This window comes from Salminus brasiliensis, chromosome 21 (genome assembly GCF_030463535.1).
Source record: "Salminus brasiliensis chromosome 21, fSalBra1.hap2, whole genome shotgun sequence".
Classification (NCBI taxonomy): domain Eukaryota; kingdom Metazoa; phylum Chordata; class Actinopteri; order Characiformes; family Bryconidae; genus Salminus; species Salminus brasiliensis.
In genome coordinates, this window is record NC_132898.1 from 21,338,915 (window position 1) to 21,352,570 (window position 13,656).

The window sequence follows — 13,656 nt, forward strand, 5'->3', positions numbered from 1 at the left end:
ATTGCAACCTCGGAACCTGAAAGACAACAAAGACAATCAATACAGGTTTTGAAACTGAAAGATCACTTACCTTTTACACAGTTGCAGAACAATAGACAGTGAGCGAGACACAGCTGGAGGTTGACAGATTGATGGTGGCTGGATCTACGGTCATGGAGGGAGTGGCTCAGAAGGTCCTGAACCTGTAAGACAAAACAAAAGTCAATACATGTATAGAAACTGAATGATCACCTACCTGTTAGACAGTTGCAGACAGATAGACAGCGAACCGTACACAGTGACAGATGGATGGACCCTTGATGGACAGATGCACCATCAGGGAGAGAAGGGGTAATGGCATCCTCTAAACCTGTAAGACAACAAAGAAAATAAATACATGTATAGAAACTGAATGATCACCTACCTGTTAGAGAGGTGTAGACAGATAGACAGCGAGCCGAACACAGTGACAGATTGATGGACCCTTGATGGACAGACGCAACATCAGGGAGGGAACGGGTAATGGCATCCTCGGAACCTCAAAGACAACAAAGACAGTCAATACAGGTTTTGAAACTAAAAGATCACTTACCTTTTACACAGTTGCAGAACAATAGACAGTGAGCCAGACACAGCTGCAGATGGACAGATTGATGGTGGCTGGATCCACGGTCAGGGAGGGAGGGGCTCTGAAGGTCCTGAAACTGTAAGACAACAAAGAAAATAATTACATGTATAGAAACTGAATGATCACCTACCTGTTAGAGAGGTGCAGACAGATAGACAGGGAGCTGTACACAGTGACAGACGGATGGACCCTTGATGGACAGACGCACCAACAGGGAGGGAATTGATAATGGCATCCTCTAAACCTGTAAGAAAACAAAGAAAATCAATAAATGTATAGAAACTGAATGATCACCTACCTTTTGTCACCTAATGGCAACCTCGGAACCTGAAAGACAACAAAGACAATCAATACAGGTTTTGAAACTGAAAGATCACTTACCTTTTACACAGTTGCAGAACAATAGACAGTGAGCCAGACACAGCTGCAGATGGATGGACCCTTGATGGACAGATGCACAATCGGGAAGGAAGGTGTAATGGCATCCTCGAAACCTGTAAGACAACAAAGAAAATAAATACATGTATGGAACTGAATGAACACCTACCTTTTGTCACCTAATGGCAACCTCGGAACCTGAAAGACAACAAAGACAATCAATACATGTATAGAAACTGAAAGATCACCTACCTGTTAGACAGTAGGAAACAGATAGACAGCGAGCCGTACACAGTGGCAGATGGATGGACCCTTGATGGACAGATGCACCATCGGGAAAGAAGGGGTAATGGCATCCAGACAACAAAGACAGTCAATACAGGTTTTGAAACTGAAAGATCACTTACCTTTTACACAGTTACAGAATAATAGACAGTGAGCGAGACACAGCTGCAGGTTGACAGATTGATGGTGGCTGGATCTACGGTCATGGAGGGAGTGGCTCAGAAGGTCCTGAACCTGTAAGACAAAACAAAAGTCAATACATGTATAGAAACTGAATGATCACCTACCTGTTAAAAAGTAGCAGACAGATAGACAGCGAGCCGTAAACAGTGACAGATGGATGGACCCTTGATGGACAGATGCACAATCAGGGAGGGAAGGGGTAATGGCATCCTCTAAACCTGTAAGACGACAAAGAAAATAAATACATGTATAGAAACTGAATGATCACCTACCTGTTAGACAGTAGCAGACAGATAGACAGTGATCCGAACACAGTGGCAGATGGATGGACCCTTGATGGACAGATGCAACATTAGGGAGGGAACGGGTAATGGCATCATCGGAACCTCAAAGACAACAAAGACAGTCAATACAGGTTTTGAAACTGAAAGATCACTTACCTTTTACAAAGTTGCAGAACAATAGACAGTGAGCCAGACACAGCTGCAGATGGACAGATTGATGGTGGCTCGATCTACAGTCAGTGAGGGAGGGGCTCAGAAGGTCCTAAACCTGTAAGACAAATAAAAAAGTCAATACATGTATAGAAACTGAATGATGACCTAACTCTTACACACTTGCAGTCAGATAGATAGCGAGTCACACAAATAGTTGCCATGGACAGACACTTGTTTGATGGATCCAACATTAGGAAGGAGGGGGGGTCCTGGAGTCCAGAAAGCCTGTAAGACGACAAAGAAAGTCCATACATTTATAGAACCTGAAGGATCACCTACCTGTTAGACAGTAGGAAACAGATAGACAGCGAGTCATACACAGTGGCAGATGGATGGACCCTTGATGGACAGATGCACCATCGGGAAAGAAGGGGTAATGGCATCCTCGAAACCTGAAAGACAACAAAGAAAGTCAATACAGGTTTTGAAACTGAAAGATCACCTACCTTTTACACAGTTGCAGAACAATAGACAGCGAGCCAGACACAGCTGCAGATGGATGGACCCTTGATGGCCAGATGCAACATTAGGGAGGGAACGGGTAATGGCATCATCGGAACCTCAAAGACAACAAAGACAGTCAATACAGGTTTTGAAACTGAAAGATCACTTACCTTTTACAAAGTTGCAGAACAATAGACAGTGAGCCAGACACAGCTGCAGATGGACAGATTGATGGTGGCTGGATCCATGGTCATGGAGGGAGGGGCTCAGAAGGTCCTGAACCTGTAAGACAACAAAGAAAGTCAATACATGTATAGAAACTGAATGATCACCTACCTGTTAGACAGTAGCAAACAGATAGACAGCGAGCCGTACACAGTTGCAGATGGATGGACCCTTGATGGACAGATGAAGCATCAGGGAGGGAAGGGGTATTGGCATCCTCAGAACCTAAAAGATAACAGACAATCAAGACAGGTTTTGAAACTGAAAGATCACTTACCTTTTACACAGTTGCAGAACAATAGACAGTGAGCCAGACACAGCTGCAGATGGACAGATTGATGGTGGCTGGATCTATGGTCAGGGAGGGAGGGGCTCTGAAGGTCCTGAACCTGTAAGACAACAAAGAAAGTCAATATATGTATAGAAGCTGAATGATGACCTAACTCTTATACACTTGCAGTCAGATAGATATCGAGTCACACACATAGTTGCAATGGACAGACCCTTGTTTGATGGATCCACCATTAGGAAGGAGGAGGGGGGTTCTGGGGTCCTGAAAGCCTGTAAGACAACAAAGAAAGTCAATACATGTATATAAACTGAATGATCATTTACCTCTTACACACTGTCATACAAATAATCAACGAAACACAGTTGCAGATGGAAACAGCCTTGTTGGCCGGGTTTGAACAAGTTGAAATTTATTGAGGTTCCTGCTGGAACAGCCTGACAAAAGTGTGTTGAAGTAATCTAACTGTGATGTTAAGTGTGTACTAGCTTTTCTGCATCCTGTAGAGATAAGGAATTTCTTAGTTTGCCAATGTAGAAAATCTGTTCTATGTATTTAACTATATGTTGCTCAAATGATAGATCTGAATCAAATAAGACACCAAGATTTGTAGATGCTTAACCTGGAATAATGGAAAAAACAGCCAAGTCTAACATTTAGTATGAGTTTACTTCTAGTGTCTTTTGGACCCAAAAAGGGAACCTCTGTTTTGTTACTTTTAAGAAGAACAAAGTCACTTGGCTTCCAGAGTACATCCTTTACACCGTCCTCAATTCTCTTTAATCTAGAGTTATCATCAGGTTTGGCTGATATATAGAGCTGTGTCATCTGCATCTGAAAGCATCTGAAAACATCATGTCTGCTTATAACTGCCCAGTGGTAACATCTATAATGTAAATAATATATGCCCTTAAATAGAGCATTGTGGAACTCCAAATCAGACTTCTATGTAATTTAGAAATATGGACTGATAGGGTTCGTTTAGATATGATTTGAACCACAATAGGGCTGTTCCTGTGATTCCAACCATGTTCTCTAATCTTTCTAAGAGAATGTTATCTATAGTGTCAAAGGCTAAACTGAGGGCGAGAAGGGCTACGTAGCCTTGATCAGAGGCAAGAAAGAGATCGTTTGTAATCTTCACTTGGGCTATCTGAATCCAGATTGGAATTTCTCATACATGTCATTTTTACTCAGGTATAAGCAGAGTTGTTGAGCCACAGGATTTTCTAATACCTTGAACAGAAATGTTAATCTTGAGATGGGTCTGTAATTGACAGTACACTAGGATCAGTATTTAGTTTCTTAATCAAAGGTTTTATAACAGCAAATTTAAGGGATTTGGGTACATGGTCTTAGGTAAGGGTTTTACTATTGTTAAAGGAGGTCTGATTATAATTGGGAGTAATTCTGACAGTATTTTAGAGGGAATCGGGTCGAGTGTACAGGTTGTAAAATTTATTGAGGAAATAATTTTTGTCAGTTCTGGCTGTGGAAGTGTGTAGAAGACATCCAGCCTTTGTTCTACAACTAATTTATGTTCTTAATCAGCTACACAGGGTGACAGCCATGTTTAATTTAATAAGGAGTGTTGGATTTGTTGTCAAATATTTTCTATTTAATTATTAAAATAGTCCATAAAATATTACTGGTTAAGGTAGTAGGGATCTGGGGTTGAGAATTTGCCCAACATACCTGACTTGGGTTGTATATTTAACAGTCTAAATTTAAATTTATGTGTGGAAGTTACTGGTACTGGTAAGATTTGATACATATGCTTCCTTTTTTCCCCTAAGATTGTTAAAACCAATTTTCTGTTCTCTATATATGCTCGATACTGCAGGGATTGTTTGAAATGTGAGCAAGTGATACTAATATTATTTTTTTTAATACAAGCAGAGAAAGGGCAGAACAAATGCTTTGAATATAGTAAATCATCACTTACCTGACAGATCTCAGGCAGCACAGGTGTAGCCTTTCTCGGTGGTAGAGGACAGAACGTCAAACCTGCAGTCAGCAGTGGAGCGTGAAGAGTCAGCTGAACGGCTTGCTTCCTCGATCCTGGCGTCTGTTTTCTTCCAAACGGTGTCTGAAATTTAGTGTACTAGAGGTCTTCCAGGCATTCCAGCGTTACCCTTTGGGCCCGATATTTAATAGGGTCTTACAATAAAATCTCCAACAATGAGAACACCGTCTGCAGTAGTTGCCCTCTCTGCTGGAGCATGCAGAGGCATAGACAAAGTCGATAAAGGCCCAGTTGCTTCAGGGTTGAACAATATCTCTCTCTGTAAATCGCTCAAAGAAAAAAATTAATAAACATCAGCTCCCACCTTAGGTCTTCCACTTCCTTTTTGTTTTTCTTTTTTCTGGCCCAGGGAGAAAGGGAATTGCACAATATGCAGAGGTGGTCAGAGTTAGGGGACCTGTCAATAATAGGTGCCTTCCTCAAACTTTTCCACATCTGTTGAAGAAGAAATTAAGAAAGACATGTTAACTTGTTTACTGTAAATGCAGTGTCTTGTCTGCTAATGTTACTGAACATGCATACATTACTGAAAGTGAAAATTAATTAGAACATTTTTGTGTAGGATGTAAGCTAATTACAAATAATGCTAATAATAGTGGGTACGATACACACTCAGTGCAGCATACGGAATGATGAAGCATCTGGTGCTAAGGTGGTGGTATGGGGGCCCCAAAATGAAAATCTGCTTAGGGCGCAATAAAGTCCTGGGCTGGCCCTGGTCACGCGGATGCTTCCAGGGCTTCTCCATGGCCACCATATTCCTCGAAAGTAAACACAGAAGTTAGTTAGTAAAGCAAATTAATGTAAAGTAAGACACACAGCAGACAGCACAAGATCATAGTTTTATCAAGGATAAAACTATGATAAACAAGCCAAAGCTAATATTACAGAATATAAAAGAAATGACTTGGAGGGAGTCACATGAGATTGAGAAGCAGTATGGCTACTTGGGAGTACTTAAACTTAAATCCTAACTAATCTGAATATTTATCCTTTTCAGCTATTTGTCTGTTACGTATTTCATTATCAAACTTTCTACTGATCGAAACCGTTTATCCATAAGAACATGTCTTCATCTTTAAAATAGTTTAAGCCTTCATGAGGGAAGGGGCAGTTGCTACCAAACAGAAAAGATACTGTCAGAAGGCCTGCACATGCACATTAACAACAAATTTGAAATTGAAAGAGCACACTGCTCTCCCGGATCTCGTCCGCATGAAGACCAGCTTCAGAGATTCATCCTGATTAAGTTTCTGCGTTCAACCGCAAGAGATAATGTCTTAAAAGCAAGCCTAAAGCATCAGCAGTTACTGATGATGAACAAACTATAAAACATCCACTAGCACAAGGAGACTGAGAGGTAGTAGACGTCTCAGACATTCCATTGACCTAAGTCAAGTTCTCTCCTTTTTTTCTTCCTTTTTTCTCTTTGTTGTTAGTTTTGTGGACATGAATTCAACGAGAATCCTCAGCTGGCTGCTGGAGACATTTTTCTGTTCATATTCTCTTCTCTGCTGTGGAGAAAAGATTTTTGTTGGCCTGTCTGGCTATGTTGGTTAATTACATGTATCCTAATAATGTTCAGTGGTACAAAAGCAGTAGCCTATATTTTGAAATTAGGAAGGTCAGATGGCGTGGGACAATTGCTATGCCAATCTTTTATTTCAGTTTTATCATCTTATAATATAAATGGCAAATAGTGCTTATGTTAAGGTAGTTTCCTGGAATATTAATGGCTCTTATGGAGTTCTTATTTTGGTCCATAGGAGGTTGAACTTTTCTTTGCTGAAAGAGTATAAGGATAGTAATGGTAGAGTTATTTATAAAGAAGCCAATATAAATGTGGGGGGGGGGGGGGGTAAATAACACTATGTAATATCTATTTCTTTCATGGAGTTAATATATTGGGAAATGCCCAAGGACAAATGCTTTTGGCAGGACTTCAATCAGGTCTTAGATGGGATATTAGATAAAAGTAAATAATCAGGTACCTCAACGCTGAAGGATAGAGCTGCCATTCACATGCTGATGGAGGACAATGACCTGCCAAAGAATTGACTATTTTGATCTCAGAGTCTAACCAATACTATCACTGGTAGCACTATCAACGCTATTTCCCTGTCAGACCATGCATCTGTTGAGCTTTGTGTGAATATACATTCAGACAGGCTTAGAAGAGGTAGATGGAGAATGAACACATCTCTACTACAGGAGGAGTTATTTTCTTAAGAACTTGCAGAGCACCTATCCTCATTTTAATGTGGGTAGTACAGACAGCGTAGCAATGGTTTGGGAAGCATCGGAACGGGAAAAATAGCTCAGTTAGAGTATTAAAACATTGGCAGCAGAACTAAATAGCATGTAAAAAGAGTTGGCCAGATATTACTCTAAAAGCGTATTTAAAAACATTTCTATATGTAAGTTTCAAATTCAGGACATTTTCAATAAAAAAAAACAAAACAGTATATGCTATGTTCAGACTTAAAACACGATTTTATGAGTCAGAAGAAAAAACTGACAGACTTTTGGCCAGACAGTTAAAAGAACAATGCTCTGTCCACATCATTCCAGGAATAAGAGCAGGGGGTTTTCTTATAACATCTTCCAAGGGCATTAATGGGGTCTTTAAAGAATTCTATGAGAACCTGTATAGATCATATGGTGCTTTACTAGAGCTATTAGCCCCAGATTTGTTTCTCAAACATAAATCTTCCAAAGTTATCTTCTGATTAAGCATCTATTCTTGATGCACCAATAACCTAAGAAGAGGTTAAAACAGGGGCATGAAAACAGGGAAATCACCAGGAACAAATGGGTTTCCGGTGGAGTACTATAAAGAATATATAGATATAATTACTCCAATACTGACAAATGTGTTTCAGGAGGCTTTTTAAAGAGGCTCACTTCCACCATCTCTTAAAAAACACTCCTCACTCTGATACCTTAGAAAGGAAGAGATCATATGGATCCGGCTTCAGACCAATCAGCCTCATCATTGTATATAGTAAGATACTGGCTAAGGTTCAGATTGGAAACAATCTTACCACACATTATACATTCAGACCAAGTAAGCTTTAAAAAGGGTAGGTCTTCCACTGATAATTTGAGAAGGCTCATGCACTTAATGTGGTTAAATGCCTCCTAGTCAATGTGAAATGCCAGTGGCCACTGTATCGCTTGATGCTCAGAAGGCCTTCGATAGGGTCGAGAGGGACTTCTTACACTCGGCCCTGTTGAGGTTTGGTTTTGGTTCTGGTTTTGCTAAAAGGATAAAAATTATATTTGTCAAAACTGATGCTTTAGGGTTGCTGTATGTCACTGCTCTTATTTACAATTGTGCTGGAACCCCTAGCGGTGGCCATAAGAGCGAACCCTGCCATCAAAGAAGTAAACCCAGTCACTATGCACTCTGCATCAACATTATGCATCACTCTGGTTCAACTCAGAGGTGAAGATTGGGAAGTAGAAAGTGTTTTGGAAATGGTGGATAGACAAAGGTATACACACTGAATGATCTCTATACAGAGGAGACATTTATGTAATTTACTGAACTTGTTCAACAGTAAATGCTACGCAAAAAAGGTGATTTCTGGAAATATTTACAAATTAGACATTGCATGATTAGAAAGCCTTGGTCAGTAAGATCAGCCAATCCAATGGTTAATTATCTAGATAACCATTTTAATCATAAGGCATCAATATTTTATAAAAACTCGATTAAGGGAAATAAAGTAAAAAAGAAATAAATAATAATAAATGGAAATTTATACAATACAAAATTCTGCACTGGTATTATTGGACACATTGTAGGCTCTTTAAAATAGGACTAACAAATAGTAGTTTATGTTGGAAGCGTAAAAAAGAAATGTGAACCTTTTTTCATTTCATATGGGAATGACACATGATAAAACCATTTTGGCACAGTATGTTGGTATTTTTGGACACATGGGCGAGAGTAGCCCTGCCAGTCTCTCCCCACTTATGTCTCTTGGGAGATAAAACAGAAACCCCAAATCTAACAAAAGACGTATATTCAGTTTTGATGGTGGGGATAACCTCAGCCATCAGAGTTATGGGCATGTAGAGTTAAAGGGCCTGTAGAACTGGGGATTTGGGATTATTTCAAGGATTACTTCATTTCTAACTAACAGCATGATAACGAGCCAAAAACAAACAAAAATAATAATAATAAATAAATAAAACCCAATAAACCCAAACACAGAACATTTAAATCAGCTTGTTTTATTAATTTAATTAGTGTTATATTCTCACATTCAAATGATAACAGCACCATCTCAGACCTAAAGCCTGATCTACTTAAAATTAGATCATTAACCATGAAAGCAGTCACTGTAAATGAAATTAAGTGATCAGAAATTAGATGTCTGAAACCTGTATTAGACCTGATCAATATACAGCACTAAATGAAGCCACCTCCGCAGGTTATAAATATGTACATAGCACTAGATTATCAGGCAGAGGAGGTGGAGTTTGCATAATCTACCAGAATACACTTGATATTCAAAAACACTGTATCACCTTCACTTCTTTTGAGATTCTCTACATTAATATATCAAATCCAGCCACAAATAAAAATGCATTCACACTAATTAATATTTGTAGGTCTCCAGCACCCTACTCTGAATTTTGGATTTTGCTGCAGACTTGGCAGTGTGCAGTGACAAAGTTAGAATAGTAGGAGACTTTAATATTCATTTTGAAAAAGCAGACGATCCATTAACAAAGGCGCCTGCGTCAATCTTAGATTCTGTCGGCATCACACAAAACATAACTGAAACCACACATTACTATAATCATACCCTAGATTTACTCCTGACCCTGTGTGATAGGAGATTAGGTAATGGTCTAATGTTAATAAGCTTTGAGGTAGAATATTTAGATTATCAATGCTATGAGCTACATTTTAGGCAAAATGTTAATTTGGCCCCTTTCCACTTTCTAAAGCATGCAATAATCCAATGACCACTGTACAGTTTACTGAAAACCTCCCAGACCTATCGACCTTAGCTTACGCTCCGTCAGATTAAACGTAGCTAGATAGATTAACAAACGGTCTTTAACATACCCTTCAATTAACCTTAGACAAACTGGCTCTGCTCGCACAGTGGTACATTGATCAAACTCGTACCTTAAAACAAACAGCGCAGAAACTACAGTGTGCAGAATTATTAGGCACATGAGTATTTTGATCACATCATCCTTTTTATACATGTTGTCCTACTCCAAGCTCTATAGGCTTGAAAGCCAACTACCAATCAAGTAAATCAGGTGATGTGCATCTCTGTAATGAGAAGGGGTGTGGTCTAATGACATCAACACCCTATATAAGGTGTGCTTAATTATTAGGCAACTTCCTTTCCTTTGGCAAAATGGGTCAGAAGAGAGATTTGACGGACTCTGAAAAGTCAAAAATTGTGAGATGTTATGCAGAGGGATGCAGCAGTCTTGAAATTGCCAAACTTTTGAAGCGTGATCACCGAAGGCTGAAAAACGACCACCTTTGAACAAGAAACATAAGATAAAACGTCAAGACTGGGCCAAGAAACATCTTAAGACTGATTTTTCTAAGGTTTTATGGACCGATGAAATGCGAGTGACTCTTGATGGGCCAGATGGATGGGCCCGAGGCTGGATCAGTAAAGGTCAGAGAGCTCCACTCCGACTCAGACACCAGCAAAGTGAAGGTGGGGTACTGGTAAGAGCTGGTATCATCTAAGATGAACGTGTGGGACCTTTTCGGGTTGAGGATGGAGTGAAGCTCAACTCCCAGACCTACTGCCAGTTTCTGGAAGACACCTTCTTCAAGCAGTGGTACAGAAAGAAGTCGGTATCGTTCAAGAAAAACATGATTTTCATGCAGGACAATGCTCCATCACATGCATCCAAATACTCCACAGCGTGGCTGGCCAGTAAGGGTCTAAAAGAAGAAAAAATGATGACATGGACCCCTTGTTCACCTGATCTGAACCCCATAGAGAACCTGTGGTCCCTCATAAAATGTGAGATCTACAGGGAAAACAGTACACCTCTCTGAACAGTGTCTGGGAGGCTGTGGTGTCTGCTGCACGCAATGTTGATCATAAACAGATCAAGCAACTGACAGAATCTATGGATGGAAGGCTTTTGAGTGTCATCGTAAAGAAAGGTGGCTATATTGGTCACTGATTTGTTTTTGGTTTTGTTTTTGAATGTCAGAAATGTTTATTTCTAAATTTTGTGTTGTTATATTGGTTTACCTGGTGAAAATAAACAAGTGAGATGGGTATATATTTGTTTTTTATTAAGTTGCCTAATAATTCTGCACAGTAATAGTTACCTGCACAAACAGATCCTCCTAAGATCAAGTTGTTGTTCAATAATAAAAAGAATCCTCTCAAATACAACTTGCCTAATAATTCTGCCCACACTGTAGAGCCAAAATGGCCGACAACCAAACTAGAGGTGTTTCACTCTGCCTGGAAGAACAGCCTTAGTCAATATAGAAAGGGACTCATTAAATCTCCCTCAGCGTATTTGGCCTCACTGATCTAAAATGACAAACAATCCCAGAGTACTTTTTAGTGAGATCTCTAAACTTACTAAAAGGCAGGCAGATACTCAACCCCAGATTCCAGCTTCTTTAACCAGTAATGTTTTCATGGACTATTTTAATAATAAAGTAGAAAGCATTAAACAACAAATCCAACACTCCTTATTAAATCAAAATTGCTTGGTGTAGCTGCTTTAGAAGATAACTTAGTTGTAGAACAAAGGCTGGAAGCCTTCTACCAACTTCCACAGCCAGAACTAGAAAAAAATATTTCCTCAGCAAATTGTACAACCTGCACACTTGACCCAATTCCCTCTAAAATACTAAAAGAAATACTCCCATTATAATCAGACCTCTTTTAACAATAGTAAATTCATCCCTTAGCTTAGGGCATGTACCCAAAACCTTTAAATCAGCAGTCATAAAACCATAAAACCTAATCAAGAAACCAAATCTTCTAGTCCATCCATGAATAAGAAATTCCTATCTGGATTCAAACCCCATCGTAGCACAGAGACAGCCCTAGTGAAGATTATAAAGATCTCTTTCTTGCCTCTGATCAAGGCTACGTATCTTTATTAGCCCTACTAGACCTCAGTGCAGCCTTTGATACAATAGTTCACACTATTCTACTGGAAAGATTAGAGAAAATGGTTGGAATCACAGGAACAGCCCTATCGTGGTTCAAATATCTAACTGAACACTATCAGTTTGTAAAGATAAAAGATTTATCTTCAAATTACACAAAAGTAAGATATGGAGTTCCACAATACTCTATTTTAGGACTGCTATTATTTACATTATACATGTTACCACTGGGCAGTTATAAGCAGACATGGCAATAATTTCCATTGTTATGCAGATGACATGCAGCTCTATAGATCAGTCAAACATGTTGATAAATTTAGAGTAAAGAAAATGGAGGACTGTGTAAAGGATATGAAACTCTGGATGTCACATAACTTACTTCTTCTTAACAGTAACAAAACAGAACTTCTCCTTTTATGTCCAAAAGACACTAGAAATAAACTATTTTTATTTAGACTTAATGTTAGACTTGGCTGCGTTTTCCATTATTCCTGGTCCAGCAGCTAAAAATCATTTGACAGAATAAAGATTTGAATAAAGTAAATCATCACTTACCTGACTGGTGTGATTGGGTAAGGTCTTGGTGTAGCACCTTCTCGATGTTTCCGGAGAGCACAACAGATTCCAGGCAGCAGAGGTGAAGCCTTTCTCTGTGGTAGAGGACCGGAAGTCATACCCAATTTCATCACTTTAACTGGTGGTACTATTTCCACATATTTCTCAGACTAGGAGAAGCTGCATTTGCAAACACTAGTAAATAAAACTTCACCAAAATTAATCTGGCTGTCTTACTAATGAGCTAAAAAACAGTCAGTTGTTTGTACATCCAAGCACATTTTACCTTGAGTTTGGAAAGCTCAGTCAAGTTAGTTTGATATTGGATCATTAGATATTCACTTTGCCCTTCCTCTCACTCACAAACAATGTCCTAAAATCTCAAACATGGCTTTAAAAAAACAAAAAAACAATGGAGAACAGAGAAACTACACTCATATTTCCTCAACATTTCCAGTCTTTCCACTTTGACAAGGATATTTAATCAGAATAGCCAGAATTCCTGCAACAGGTGCCATCGATGGTAAAACGCAAAAAAATGTGCGGAAACCAAAAACTCTGAGATAAAGAGCTGCTGGTGTTACTTATAAAGATAATCAAAGAACAGAGATGAAATGAAATTCAATGACTAACCTTAACTTCTTTAACAAACAGATTTATTTTAGCACTTTAGATGTTCTAAACATGCATGTAGCGCATTTTCATCATGAATAAATCACTACTGTGACACTGTCGTACAATATGCCTATTTTAACTATTTTTATGTAATATTGTTCCAGTGAAACATCCATAAAGCATATAAATCCAAAATCAGCTGTAGTGTACAGAGACACATCTGAAATACACTACTACCCTTAGAATAGCCAGATTACAATTTACCAAAAAGTACTTAAGAGAGCCTGCAGATTTCTTGTGGACTGCTCACTAGTGCTTGAAGGTGGGTAAAATTGTGTCTGTACTCACCCTCTTATTAACAGTACTTAGTGGGGTCCATAGAAACAATCCAAAACATAGGAGTTGGGAAGCTCT